Raw genomic sequence first — 15,392 nt, forward strand, 5'->3', positions numbered from 1 at the left:
TTACCCCTGCAGGCCTCCCTGATCTCCATGGAATCCCTCATCCCTAACATGCACCACCTCAAAGACCACTTACCTGCACAAACCCACTCCCTGCTCCCTCCAAGCCACCATCATCTGTGACATGCTTCAATTTGCTGCCAGAGAAATGGAAATGGGACCCACCCATGAGCTCCCTTTTCTTTTTCGCTCGGGGCCATCTCCTTTGGTTGCTTTTTAAGTGAATTTGATAGCTGCTGTAAACCCAAAGCTGTTTTTCCATTAAAGAAATAGACCATTAGCACCTATGATTTTCAACTGCGGTGCTGATAGCCTTAATGGCATTACGGGGTGGGCTTACCTGGCATGTATTTGTATTTGTATTTATTTATTTATAATGCGCACCAAACTCATGGGTAACCAGGCGCAAAGGCAGCAAGAGGGTTGCAAAAACTTAGTTACATACAGTAGGGTGAGGTCCCGCTGCGGTTACAGTGCTGGACGTATCACGCCGAATAGGAAGGGAGGAACATATACACTATAGGCAATACTATATACATATTTACATACAATGAGGTAAAAAGCCAGGTGGTAGTGGCGCATCCAGGCATCGGAAGGTCGTTATGAGTCGAGTGTTTTAAGCCAGTGGATAGTTCTGGCTCTGAACTGGTGGTAGGGTAGGTCCTCCCTGCAGGTAGGAGGAAGGGAGTTCCAGAATTGCGCTGCTTTAACTGGAAAGCTGTTGCCTCCAGACATAGTTCGTTTGAACCTGGGCACCAGAAGAAGGTTGGTATTGGCCGTTCTCATGGGGCGAGAGAAGGTGGGTCTAGTAAATCTGGAGATGAGGTATTGAGGGGCTGCTTGGTGGAGGCATTTATGAATCAGAGACACCGATTTAAGGAATATCTTGTCCTTGGTGGATAGCCAGTTGACGGATCTTCTGGAATCAGAGATGTGGGCTTTCTTCGGGATACTGAGGGCCGCTCTAATGGCATTATTTTGGAGGATTTGGATTTTGTTTGAGATATATTTGTTACAGCCTACATATAGAGCGTTGCAATAGTCCAACTTGGACAGGATCAGTGCCCTGGCCAAGGTGGTACAGTTGGTGGGGGAGAGAAAGAGTCTGGCTGCCCTAATGAGTTTGCAAGTGTACGCGGTGGCGGAGGCCATGCATTCACTTGTTTGTTGAAGGTGAGGGAGGAATCTAGATAAAAGCCGAGGGTTTTAACCTCCTTAGCTACCTTGATCTTGTTATCGTCAATTATGAATGATGAGTATTTGTGGCCCAGCTTGTTGAGGTAGTGTGTTGAGCCAAGAATAAGGAGTTCCGTCTTGTCATCATTCAGGCATAGTCTGTGTGAGGCAATCCATGCCTGGATGATTAGGTACACTTTATTAACGAAGGCCAAATCCTTGTCATAATCCCCCGACAACAGGATGAGGATCTGGGTATCATCGGCGTAATTAGTGTAGGTGATACCCAGATCGTTTAGATCATCAAAAAGAGGCTTCGTGAAGATGTTATAAAGTGTAGGGGAGACGCAAGATCCTTGAGGCACGCCGCAAGTGATAGGTGTAGGGTCGGCTGCTGCTGACAATGAGAAAACTGTCATCGTGCGGTTGTTAAGGAAGGATTGGATCCAATTGGTTGCTTCTTGAGAGAAGTGGGCAGCTTTTTGTAGGTGGTTGCACAAGATCTCATGGTCGACCAAATCGAAGGCCGCTGAGAGATCAAGGAGTAGCAATAATGCTGTCTTACCCTGGTCTATCAGCTCGTCTATTTGTGCTTTGAGATCTATAAGTGCAGTTTCGGTTCCATGCTTTGGCCTGAAACCAGATTGTCGGACGCCTAGGAGATGGAAGTGCTCAAGGTAATGTTGGATCTGTTGGTAAGCTATTTTGGCGAGGATTTTAAGAAGGAACGGAACTGTGGTGATGGGGCGGTAGTTAGTTAGAGTGGATGGGTCTAAATTCAGTTTTTTAAGCAGAGGGAGGACCCAGGACTGTTTTAAGTTATTAGGTACGGTGCCTGATGTGAAAGACGCATTTATTAGTTTGGTAATAAATGGTGCAAGATCACGGGCTGCATCCTTGATCAGTTGATCGGGGCATAGGTCTCCGTGGCAATTTGAAGGTTTGAGGGTAAGAATGGTATTTTCTACCTCTTTGGTGGATACTTTATGGAAATTAAAGTGGGGGTTGTGCGCTGGGGAAGCTGATTGAGTCAGGTGAACCTTATTGTGGATGACGGTACTCGGCTTAGTAGAGGTGAGCAGAGATTCTTTTTTAATGCTTATCTTAGTCTTAAGGGAAGAGATTTTGTACGCTAGGGCATTTTGTATGCCCGTGCACCAGTTTTTATCTTTGATACATGAGTCAGGCACTTGAATCGGGGATTTAACCTCTTTAAGTATTGTGAAAAGCTCTCTAGTGCTAGATTTAGCTTGAGCGATGCGTATACTATAGGACGTTTGTTTGGCCAGTATAATTTCTTTCTTATATTGGGAAGCTAGACTGCTCAAGTTTTTTTTGTTGTTTTCTGAAGGGTAAGCTTGCCAGATTTTTTCATGGCGTCGCTTTTCCTGTCTGAGGGCTTTGAGATGAGGTGAAAACCAGGAATTGATGTGTTTCCGGGGCTTACTCTTTTTTAGCTTCAAAGGGGCTATGGCATCAAGGGATGAAAGCATGATTTTGTTATAGATGTCCACCATCGTGAATGGATCTGTACGATCCGGGATAGCATTCAAGGTTGGTGTGATTAGCGGATCAAGTTTTCGGGGGTGATGTTTTTTTTATTTCGGGATTGGACAGCTGGAGCTATGCTGTTAGCTTGTGCTTGGGTTGCCTCTAGGGTGAACGAGATCAAGTAATGGTCTGTCCAGGGCTGTGGGAGTATGGCGGAGACTAGGACTGGGCAGTTGTGCACTGCTAGCCAGTCCAGAGTTCTCCCTTTGATATGGGTGGGCTAGGTGATCTTCTGGGTGAAGCCCAGTTCCTCTAGGGTGTTATTAATAGTACTTGCATTTGTGTCTGTGGGGTCGCTAAATCCGAGGTTAAAGTCTCCTAGTAAGAGGCGTTGTGAGGAATTTTTAAGATTATTTGATAGGATGTCTGTGAGGTCTTCTTCAAATGACCCTAGAGGGCCGGTGGTCGGTACATAAGGTGGATGGAGATGGATTGAGTATTAGATAAAGTTACCTTGGCGGTTAGAGATTCACAAGAGCTCACATTGGTGGATGATTCAATTGTGATATGGAATTTGGTTTTGGCTATGATGGCAAGACCTCCGCCTCTAGAGGTGGTACGATCAAGTCTTAATAGCGTGTAGTCATCTGGTACCGCTAGCATAATTGCAGGGCCTGCCGTGGGGTGAAGCCAAGATTCGGTGACCGCTAAGAAGTCCAGGTCTTTGTTGTGTAGCAGGTTGGCAATGTCTGATGCATGGGCTACCATAGAGCGGGCGTTTATTAGAGCACCCTTGGTCCTGAGATCTACTAGGTTTAGGGGTGGTGGCACGGATTCATGTGTACTTTTCTGGTCACGGATGGGCTCACGGTGGAGTCTACTGTTCAATTGAAGAGGGTGTAGGGAAGGATTCCTAGTCACCTTGTTGTGGGCTGGTTTAGGTAGAGGGTCATAGAGCCTTGGGAGCCTGGCACGTAATCTAAGGTTCCTCATGAGAACAGGGCAAGGTATGGAGGTCATTTCAGTTAGTGTATATGGGTTATATGCGGCTCAAGTGCTGATAAATTAGGTAGCAAGGTTGGGTAATGGCTGTTCAAAAAGTACAATATTGATCTCAGTAACACTGTATAAAACGCATGGAGATACATTGTGATGTAGGGCAAGAAGGGCTAGTACAGTGAAGTTGTAGTCACTAGCGGGGTGCATAAGCAGTGAGTTTCGATTTTAGCAATCGAGGCACAAAAGCATAGGTCACTGGCAGGATGCATGGGCAAAGGGTCACCTAAATTCGATTTTAGCAATCAAAGCACAAAAGCATAGGTCACTGGCAGGGTGCATAGGCAAAGGGTCACCTAAATTCGATTTTAGCAGTCAGGCACAAAAGCATAGGTCACTGGCAGGGTGCATGGGCATAGGGTCACCTAAATTCGATTTAGCAATCAAGGCACAAAAGCATAGGTCACTGGCAGGGTGCATAGGCAGTGGGTCACTGGCAGGGTGCATAGGTCACTGGCAGGGTGCATAGGCAGTGGGTCACCTAAATTCGATTTAGCAATCAAGGCACAAAAGCATAGGTCACTGGCAGGGTGCATGGGCATAGGGTCACCTAAATTCGATTTAGCAATCAAGGCACAAAAGCATAGGTCACTGGCAGGGTGCATAGGCAGTGGGTCACTGGCAGGGTGCATAGGTCACTGGCAGGGTGCATAGGCAGTGGGTCACCTAAATTCGATTTAGCAATCAAGGCACAAAAGCATAGGTCACTGGCAGGGTGCATAGGCAAAGGGTCACCTAAATTCGATTTTAGCAATCAAGGCGCAAAAGCATAGGTTGCTAGCAGGGTGCATGGGCAAAGGGTCACCTAAATTCGATTTTAGCAATCAAGGCGCAAAAGCATAGGTTGCTAGCAGGGTGCATGGGCAAAGGGTCACCTAAATTCGATTTTAGCAATCAAGGCACACAAGCATAGGTCACTGGCAGGGTGCAGAGGCAAAGGGTAACCTAAATTCGATTTTTTCAACAGGGCGAGAAGCATATGTCACTATATATGGCAAAGTTATGGTTTCAGGTATTTCGATTACCTTGTGTGTGGCAGTTAGGGACTGGCAGATGGCAGACACAGGCACAAACAGGAACCAAACAGGTGCTGGCCTTGTAGCAGTGGGCCTTGGATGTTGTGGGCCGGCTCTGCCTGCCGGCAGCCAATGGGGGATGAAATAGGCAGGAAGGCCTATCAGTATAGCCTGGAGAGGTGTCCTGGGCAGGCTGATCTGGCGTTGAGAAAGGAGTCGGCCATTTTTGAATTTCGAGTACCTGTATTTGCCATAAGCCCTTCTTGAAGGATTTGCTTGACTATGACCTTAATTTAGTTGCCGATTACTGGCTAGGTAAGCTCACTACCACATTCTATAATAATATATTACATTCCTCAGTTAACTTGGTAACCATTTGAAGGCCCTGCGAGTAATCTAGCAAATAAGGTATAGTGCTGACATTTGGAGTGTTTTTAACATAATAGCTGAAGAAGGGTGATATTTTATTATTTTCAATTATACTTTCACATTCGATGTGTTTGACTGTTTCATTTAAAAATTATTTTTTAAGTGGGTTAACCTCCATGTTGTTTCTGTTGGCATATCTGATTTCATGAGAAGCGCATGGCAGTAGCCAAGTTATGTCTTTTTTACTAGAGGTGCGGCAGTCATGATTCCTTTGCATACCATAGATGATTAATTATTTTATTTTGTTTTTTGGTGCAATCATAAATCTTCTTCAAGAACCTTTTTCCAATGAATTTCTGGATTTTTGTAAGGGTCCTTTAACCATGATGTAACTTTAACTGAAGATTTTTCATTTAATTTAAAATGTGTTTTTCAGGGAAATGTAAGCATACCATTCTTTTAACGAAATGTACTTAAAAAAACACAACAGTTCTTGCTGGGCAACCCCGAGCCAGCTGATCAGAACACTAGGCATGTTGCCCAGGGTACAACCTTTGATGATGCTCCTGACAACCCTGATCCAACTGAGGAGCAGGCTTTGCCCAGTGGCAAATCCTATGGAGCAAAGGCTTTGATCCTGCCACAGGGACGCCTGAACGAACCAAAATGCCCAATGGCATTTCTAAAGGCTATGCCCAGTAGTTACTTACCCTGGGGCAGGGTCCACCAGAATCCACACAAAAACTGATATGCCTTGTAGCTACTTTTACCAGGGCCATCTCCTGAAATGGCCACTGGACATGGCCTGCAGTCATGGCCATTAAGTCATTCGACCCTGGGCATGGGCTTTGACCTTGCCATGGGGCCCTGCTAGCCTTCCAGAGTGGTCACTGTCTAATGTCTACAGCCATGGCCATGAACTAACATCTGTGCCTAGGACATGGCCTCTGGTCATGTCCAGAGACCGTCCATTTCTGCCCAAAAGCCCAGTGGCTGTGTTGTTCAAATGGGTGTTCCACTAGCCGTCCAGTGGATCTGGGGGCCTGTAGTGACCCACAGACCCTTGCAGCATGTCCTGGCCAAGACCCTGCACAACCCGGAATGACCACTGCCCACTGTATCCCCCAAATTGCCGACTAGCCTCACCTAACTTCCCAGCCACTGGTGATGCCCTGCTAGAATGGTGAGTGGCCACTGACTGTATCTTTCTGAAATGGACACTATACATGGATGTGGGGATTGGCTTTGGTCATACCTCAGGTCAAGCCAAGTAGCCTGAGGTGGCCATTGAGCCAGTGGCCATTTTGCCTTATTATGTATTTGTGGGCTACTGCCCACAGTCTGCAGCCAGGGACATCACATTTGGTCCACAGTGTACCCTATCAAACCACACAAATTGGCCACTACATCGGCCCATTGGCCACTCTATCTGCACTATTGGTTTTTGGGCCACTGGCCACTTTGCCCAGAGCATGGTCTTTTGCCATCTGCCACCAAGCCACCCAAAGCCACTGGGCGGACTCAGGCTTTACCACAATTGCCGGTCTGTTGGCCACTAGCCATGGCAGCCATGCGCATTGATCTGCCAAGCCATCAGAAGTTACCACTGAGCATTAAATAAGGACTGAGTTTGATCTCCTGGGCTCTGACTTCTTCTGCCAGGGGCTGAGCTTAATGCCTCGGCAGTTGGCAGTGAGAAGCGCGTTCTCCTTGCTTCCTGTTAATTGTCAGGATTTAGCTATCTCCATCTCTCTGGCTGTGCTGGTCTCTGTTCTGCCCTTGGGTTCACCTTCACAAATGTGTACATTTCTGATTTCTTCTCCTTCCTTTCTTCCCTTTTCCACATCCGAAAAGGCTTTCTTAAGATAATTCTTCATCGGCTATATCCAGGTGGAACCCCAAACTACTTTTCCTGTGTCAAGCAATCCCTCTTCTATTTCTGCTTTCCCAAAATGATCCTCTCTTCCAATGTGTTTGAGTTCAAATACTCAACAAACTCCACCCATGCAGCATGATTTGATGCAGACATTTTGGATTTAAATGAACCTGTGCTATGTTCCCTACATTTACTCACACCCATGAGGATCTTCTTACTCGCTTTGTCTCATTGAATGCTCTTTGGCATATGTTTGTTATGAGATAGTTCTCCTATTTGGAATGTAAAATCAACATTGGAGTGAAATATTTATTTCCATGATAATTTCCGGTATGAACCTGTGTCATTAATACAAATATTATATTCCTATTAGCAAGAATATTTTAAATCTAGAGACATCCGTTATGTTCTGTTGCTGTGTGCAGACCTTCAGATAAGCATTGTACCAGGACTTTTTACACATTCAAATAGTGTAAATATGACATCTTGATTATTTTCCAGTGTACTGATATGCACCAATTTAGAGCAGAGGGCAGTGTAAAGGTCAGGTTATTTGACAGAAACCAGAATGCTCTTTTGATTTTTATCTACATGGATGAAATTGCAAGCGATGGAGAAAAGCCTCTGAAACAGACTATTGTTTCTCTGTAGCCTTTCAGAAAGAAACCACACACAGCGATATAAAGATCGTTTTCTTTTTGTTCAGCTTCTGTTGTGTTTTCTGTTTAGATGCTCATGGAGCAAACAGAACAATTGTGCATATTTATTTTCACAGCATTACAGAATAATATAACTAATAAGATGGAAAGCTGAGTTACAACTGAGAATTATCTTTTGTAACACATTGTGCTTTTTTCAGAGAAAGCAAACAAGTATCGCAAAAAAGTATTTTTCAGAGTTCCTATGCTGTGTCATTTATCAGCAAGATGAATCTATATGGTGTGTTCATGCAGATTGTTGTATAGGAGAAGGTTTTCCACAAATGTACTAAATAGATTGAAACCAGACATCTTTGCTGAACAACTGTTTTTTGCATCTAATGGCCCTATTCATTTTGAGGTTTTGTCATATTTTGGTTGGCTTTTGCATACTTTTGCACTCTTGTTGAGGCAAATGATGTTATTTTCTTATCATTTAATTTACACTGTATAATAACTGTGTAAACTGATGAGTATGCAAGGTCTAGTTTACATCCATTCAACCTTAACTTGAAGTCAAGGGGGTAAATGACTATAAATGGACAATGGCAGCATAGTCCTTGCTCAAGGGTGAGTGATTGTCATCACACCAATTGCAGGGGTCACAGCCTATGTCAAATCTTCAAGACTACAATGAAAACATCCAAAACCTGTCTCTCCATCAAGTGCATGAAACAGTTGCATTTGTAATTGAAATATAAACGCAGCAAAACCTGTGCCTGTAGTGATAATCCAGATGGGTATTTCACTTCTTTATGTAGTGCTTCATGCATGGTTTGCCCAACTTCTAGGTACTGTGATTATTATACCTGTCGATAGTCCATGTACTGAACACTGTAGGATAATAGCCGTTAAAAATAGCTCAGTCGGTTGAGCGCTTGCTGCTGCAATCTGTGTGGGATATGCAGGTTGTAGGTTCGAATCCCAGCAAGGCCAACTCAGCACGTCGTGATTCCAAGATCGAAAAATGATTACCAACTTCGGTTGGGTGATAATTGTATGTAAATATGTTCTATGTGCAGCGCTTTAGCAAAAGCGCTATATAAATAAAAAATCATTAACTCTGTGCAGCTAAAATTTGACCATGAGATTAAATAAAGAATTTAGCATTGATTCCTTACCTCTCTGCACTGTTGTATCATAACTTTGGCATACCATTGGGTAGTACTGTTTCCAGGAAATGAGGACTTTAATTAAACATAAAAAGACAATTCTGCTATCGAACCTCAAAATACACAATTCATGCTTGCTTTACTGTGAAGTTGTCTAGGTTTTTGTGTCTTAAAAAATAAAATATATCATCATCATCATTGGTTTAGAAATAATTTGGTTTTCTAAGGCTGAATTGCTTCTAATTATGGTTTACTGAATTCCTACTGATACTGAAAAGTTTTTCTGATTCATGGTAGTGTGCACATTTTGACTAGTCGCTATCAATGTTATATTAGTTCTATCTTTGAGGAGCTTGCACTGCTGAGGCAATTAACTGTTCCTGTTCTATGTAGATGGTTCTCCCACTACTTTATCAGTGAAGCACATGCTGGGCATGTTCTTTCTGACAGAAATTTGGACTGCTGAGCCCTGTGATGTTCCACTTATGTGTGAGTGTAGCTTGCACTGCTGTGGTTAAGCCCTTAATTAACCTCTTCAGTGCGGGAGAGCTTGCACTGCTCCATCCCATGCAGCTATTTCGCTATGCAAGTGGAACTTCTGCTGTGAACCACAATTAACTTGTTCAAAGTGTGGTAATCTTGTATTATTGAGACTCACAATGTTCCTGTTCTATGTGAGGAAAGCATGTTCTACTGAGATCCATGGTATACCTTTTCTATATTAGGAGTGGAGTGTGCACTACTGAAGACTATGTTACACCTGTTTTATATGAGTGGAGCTCATACTGTGGAGACACATTCCTAATTTGTTTTTTGTGTGGGAATCTTCTAACCTTGCTCTGATTTCCACCCGCTCTACAAGATTAAAGTGTGCATTAGAGTTGACCCGATTTGCCTCTTCTGTTTGTGTGGGGGAAACCTGCATGGTTTCTACTCAAGCTGGCCTTCTCTGTGTGAGTGATGAGTTAAAAAGCATATACTGCTGCCATACTCCTGCTTTTATATGCAAGGGAAACTCAGAGTGCTAATGATTTTCATACAGTTTAACTCTTTACACACGTCGGCTGAATGTCACATACCTTTTACTGTCTTGCAAAGGATACAACTAATTTGTACTCTCTTGAAATCGCATTTACTCTAAAAGTTTAAAAATAGGGCGCAAAATATTCCCACCTCCAAATCGTACCTGGAGCACTGGCTGTGTCCATACAAAATAATTAAAATATGTGAATTTGTTAACTATTCATATATTTTGATATATCCTTATTGTATGTTTTGTTCCACTGAATTTAAATCTATATTTGGTTTTCAAATTGGACAAAGGGCTCAAAGATTAGAGTCAGAAATCTCTTTTCCATTTGTCCTCTTTCAATGCATTATTCAGTGCAAATTCCTGTTGTGCAGTTTAGCTTTAAATTACATGTTGCTAGCATCCTGGTTTCATTAGAAGCATATGCTGCCTTTAATGAAGGAGACATATTCTGCATAAGACTTTATGGCTCTGCCAGGTCAGAGGCATGGTATGTTTGAGGCTTCCACTATTTGAATTTGCCCTTACCACCATTACTGACTAACCATGTATTCATCAATCTCTTCTTACGAGATAGGCCTTCCAGCTAAACATCAAAAAACTGTACCATGAACATCCTGTGTTTGGAATTCATTTGGACTTGTTCTTTTAATTTACATGCAAGCCTTTGTCTTGGATGCACACAGCTGCACCATTAGCCTCTTTAATGTCTTAATAACAATGAGTGATAGCAGAGCCTGTGCTTCCTGGTGTCATATCTAAGCTCTGCATAAACGTACAGTTTCTGTGACCCAGGATTCACAGCTTTAGGTTCACAGTACAAACATGCTATATTAGACATGACAGATATGTACTATTTACCTTGTGTTTATTTACAATTACACTCAAAGTGTAAATTGCTCTGGTAGAAAATATGCTAAACCTCTCATTTGAGCTGTCTTTAACATTCTGCATATAACTTCCTTGCAGAATACTAAAACACATTTTACAGATTAATATATTCCCTTTTCAATGTACTGCACAAATACCGCAGCTACAATGTTGTATCTATTTTTGTTTTTCATTTAAACATTTGATCTTATGTTAAGCATAAATTGCATGCTATTTCAGTGCAAGATAAATTCAGGGCTGATGTTATTCAATGAAGAGCATTGCTTTTAATCAGATCATAATTTACATGTTCATGGAGGAAAATGTAATTCAATGCTGATCTTGTCTTTATTAATTATTCATTATGTATTCATTACTGTATTTTCTATTCTGTGCTATACAGTATCTGAATCTGCTTTAGGTTTTAGGTGCTGGATGCATAACATAATGATTCAAATATGTGAATCTGTACAGAGTCATACATTGTAATATATCCTATTTGTGTTGTTCTCCTGAATTCAAAATTATACTTTTTTTTCAAATCGGACAAATGGTTCTAAAGTTACAACTAAAAAAGTATTTCTATGGTCACTTTTAAAGGATGCAGTGTGTGTGTGTGTGTGTGTGTGTCGCGCCTTCATCCATTTTTACCAGTCGCTGTTAAAACAAAGTGATTGTTTGAATAGGCTTTATAATGAAACGGGTACATCATTTGTGAGACTTTATTTCCCTGGAAATGTTGGAGGTGAAGGTCTGTTCAAGGCATCTGCTTCTAAGAAGGCAGTCACTAATCCACCAGACAATGAACCTGTTGACCTTCCAATCACCTTAAAAATATAATTGCAAGGATGTGTGCTGAATTTCCAATATAAAGCTTGCATTAAGTGTAAGTATATTTGTTTAGCAGTTTGAAAAAAAGCTTTTACCTTCAAGTTTAGCCTTTTTAATGCCATGATGATCAAAGCGAATGAAATGGTGTGTTTGCATTTCTGTTTTCAAGAAGGCTGCAAAAATATATAGTTTTGGTTATTATCTCCATATTGTTGTTATGTGTTAATATTGTCGTACAGCCCTCTGCATGCCCACCCTTGGGCAATATTCATGCAATATCAAACGTCTTTTAATAAGTAACAATAGAACTCTTCCCTGCCCTTACCAGAATAGTAGAGGACGAAATTAGGGGTATGGTTGGACAATGCTTTATGGAAGATGAAGTATGTGATGGGCATTATTAATTATCAAACAAAAGTGGATGATATAAAATCTGTTGATGTATAAAGGCAGAACATATAATAGATTTTTTGCGGAACATTTTCAGAAGAGAAGGGGTATTCGGAAGAGTTAATGAGTGATAATGGTATTCTATTTAGAAGTGTGTGCATGAAAGAATATGCAGAGAGCAAAGGTATCAAGAGAAGACATGCTTCAGTTTATCACACAGAGAGCAGTGTGCTAGTCTAAAAAATAAACATGGTGATCATAAGAACAATAGAGCAATCCATAAAGAGCAATCCCTAAGCAATCCATAAACAGCATTAATGTACAGAAGGCCCTGCATAATATCTAGGGCAATGTTGAATCTGCACTGTGGCACATGACCATTGATCTCTGCATTCAGACTAATGTGAGGACAGAAAGTAAATACCAAATTAAACACGGAATGGGTGAGTGAGAGTTTGGCAAGTGATGGAAAGGGATGACATGGCATGAGGCAATTAAAAAAAGAATTAAGGAAATTCAAAACAGCTACAAGAAACACTATGACAAGTGGCTAAATGCATAAGAAGATAAATAAATGCAGGGAACAAGGTCAGGGTGAAGTGTATCATGAATGTGAACCAGAGACAGTCAACTTTTTTCCATACCCATGAGAGTTATTAAAGTTTAGTAGAATGCTGTGAGAGTAGAAGGTGGAACAGTATGGAACCTTACTAGAGTGGTAAGGTGGAAGATTGATACAAAGGATGACAGGAAGAGCAAGCTGGAGATTGTGGGAGGTAGATGAAAGTAGAAATAGTTGAGGTTCAAGTGCTCACAGGACATCTGGCATGCACCATGTGTAGCCCAGCCCAGAGAGGAAGGAAGTGGCAAAAGTAGTATTAAGGAAAGTATGCATTGCGAGATGACATCAGATGGTAGAAGAGGGTGTGGCAACTCACATATTACAAGAATTTCAGTTAGGTTTAAAATGACAGAGCATACAAAAAAGGAGGGAGTTGTGTAAAATCCCTGGTGATTCACTTTGTCTTCTAACCTTGTATGCACGTGGGAATGAACCCTCAGGGCACCTGACTTCAGAAATTAATAGAAACCAAGATTTCTCAGGGAATGGTAGGAATCAGGGGTCAGTTGATGGCAAGAGCTGGACAACCATAGACTGGGGCAGAGTCAATTCAGCATTAAATGTACACTTCAATCCCACCGCAGGCACCAGAGCATATTTATTATTCTCCTCACCTTCCCTGCCATCAACGTTCCTGTTATCGCTGTGAAAATGCTTGCAACTTGTCCACATTATGCATGGGAATCTTGCACTTAGCTGAGCAAACAAACCAATGCCTACCAACAAACAGCCAAACCTTAATTTGGATATCTATTACTAAATATTTCAATAGACTATCAGTAGTTTCAACTAAGTTCCACAAAACACTGGGGAGGCCTGAAAAACCTCAGTGACTCCAATCGTACATAATCATATGCAAGTACTCATAGAGAAGAGCATAAGGAGAAAAAGTTGATTGGAGGAGGGAAGAAGGAAGAATTAGGAAGAAGAGGTTTTTGCGAAAGTGAGCAAATCTATAAACTCAAGGGGTCTTTGATACACCACATATTGCAAAATCCCTAGAAGCAACAGAAGCCATGAACCAACCATGGAATCCAGAATGAATACTACATTCTCAGAGTACAACTCCCTGCCCAAACATCAAATTCCTCTCCTGCTAGGTCAAAAGTCCCACAAGCCACTTTCTCCAATAATATAAAAAAAAGATAGGAGGTTTATTTACACAGCCGGTGATGATGACCAGCCAGCATACTGCGCTACGGCAGTTTTGAACGCAGCTCTGAAAGTGAATAGTAGCCAAGTCCTTTCACATGGTACACAAAGCCATGATACCCCCTGCCCCCAGGATAGTTGTTAGGGAGAATTCTCATTCTATGGCTAATTTCCCTTACCTATAGAGTCCCCCAGCAGCTTTGCTGGATTTGAAGGGTTTGGTTTTCTCCTGCTAAGAGTGTGACTCTTTTTTCCCTCTCTTAGGCATATTTGCTATTTGTGTTCTAGGCTATTTTTTGTGTTTAATGTCTACGGGGTTTATCTCACCCTCATAGGAACCATATGTATGCACATGTGTTACACAGCACCTTCAGTGCAGTGACAGAGGGGTGTCATAGCGACCCCCAAACATAGACTCCATACCCTGGGACTGACTACTGTCTCCCAGGGCATTTAAAGTCCCCATTGACTTTACTAGTCAATTTTTATGAAGTAAACCAGTACAACCCATCTTACTATGGAGGTACTGGGAAGGGTTAATAGTTTTTTCCTGGTGTTCATTTTCGAGAGGGTACCGTACAGTCTCTCTTTCAAAAGTTTCTGGCTGGTGGGAGTGGTTACTACCAAAAATATTCGACCGCGAATATTTCCCTATGGGATTTTCCCATTGTTCGAGGCTACCACATTTTCTGACAGCCTCTAACATACTGCCGGTTTATTCTTATATTAACTTTACTCCGGTAGGTTTTATTTGCCAGAACTTTTACATAAATTCTTTCTTGTGTCTTTCTCTAAACTCCTAACCCAGGTCGGGAATCCTTTGTTCGTCCTTTTGGCGGGCTTCTGCCAAGGAGCCCTCCTTTCGGCGCCACTGAGTCTGGGGTGGGTCCATTGTGTGGGAGGGGTCGTAGGACCCCTGGACAGGGTTGCCGCAGCAACTCATGTCGCACTCTGCCCTGATAGGCTGGAGGGGCTCCCGCCAAGATGACCACTCCACTATGTGAGTGACAGCTAGGCTGTATGAATGGGGATCTTTTTGCATAAAAGCAGGGTCCTGAGGACTGGAAGAGCAAGACGTCGCCATTGGAACTGAGGAACCGAAGAGGAGAGAATCCAAAGACATCTGCAACGACTGAACCCCCGGTGAAGCCCTGCTGCAGCGTCTCACCACTTTTCTCCACACGACGAGAGGAGATCTTCATCTGAAAGAGCCTTCTTCCCTTGAGCTGGTGGAGCCAACCAGTTTGCCAATCGCCTTCTTGGACCTGCCTTGGTCGAATCGCCAGTGCCCAGCACTTGGAGGCTGGATAGCCAGGCAGCCATCCACCCGGGCCGCGATTTAAAGGAGCGTACCTTTTATTCGTTGGGCAGCACCGCGGCTGGTTTCATCCCTGGGTAGTGCAATAACTCGAACCTTCCTCCATGACGAGAGCTTCTCTTCCTCTGCTGGATCCCCTGAACTGCAGGAACTACCAGGAACAACTGCCACCGCAGGAGCCTTTTCTTCATTTTAAGGTACTTTGTTCCGCCAGGCCTCCCTTTTCGTGTGGTAGCGCTAAAGGTGTTTTCAATCCTTTACCTACCTGTTGGGTTGGCCGCCGCTATCGTCTAACATTGTCTTTCGCCTCCTGCATCCACCTTTTCGAATCGTTAACCAAAGACTTGACTGCAGCTACAAGAACATTTTGCTCCTGGGCTCTTTGCCC

The 15,392-nt window shown here is 42.8% G+C and overlaps 1 protein-coding gene across 1 annotated transcript in view; it reads left to right on the forward strand.

Moving 5' to 3' along the window:
* LOC138526098 (suppressor of tumorigenicity 14 protein homolog) overlaps positions 1–15,392 on the forward strand; it is a 1,040,494-nt gene that overhangs the window by 289,125 nt on the left and 735,977 nt on the right. The window lies entirely within an intron of this gene.

Source organism: Ambystoma mexicanum, chromosome 7p, assembly GCF_040938575.1.
Source record: "Ambystoma mexicanum isolate Mex_15411 chromosome 7p, UKY_AmexF1_1, whole genome shotgun sequence".
NCBI classification, from domain to species: Eukaryota; Metazoa; Chordata; class Amphibia; order Caudata; family Ambystomatidae; genus Ambystoma; species Ambystoma mexicanum.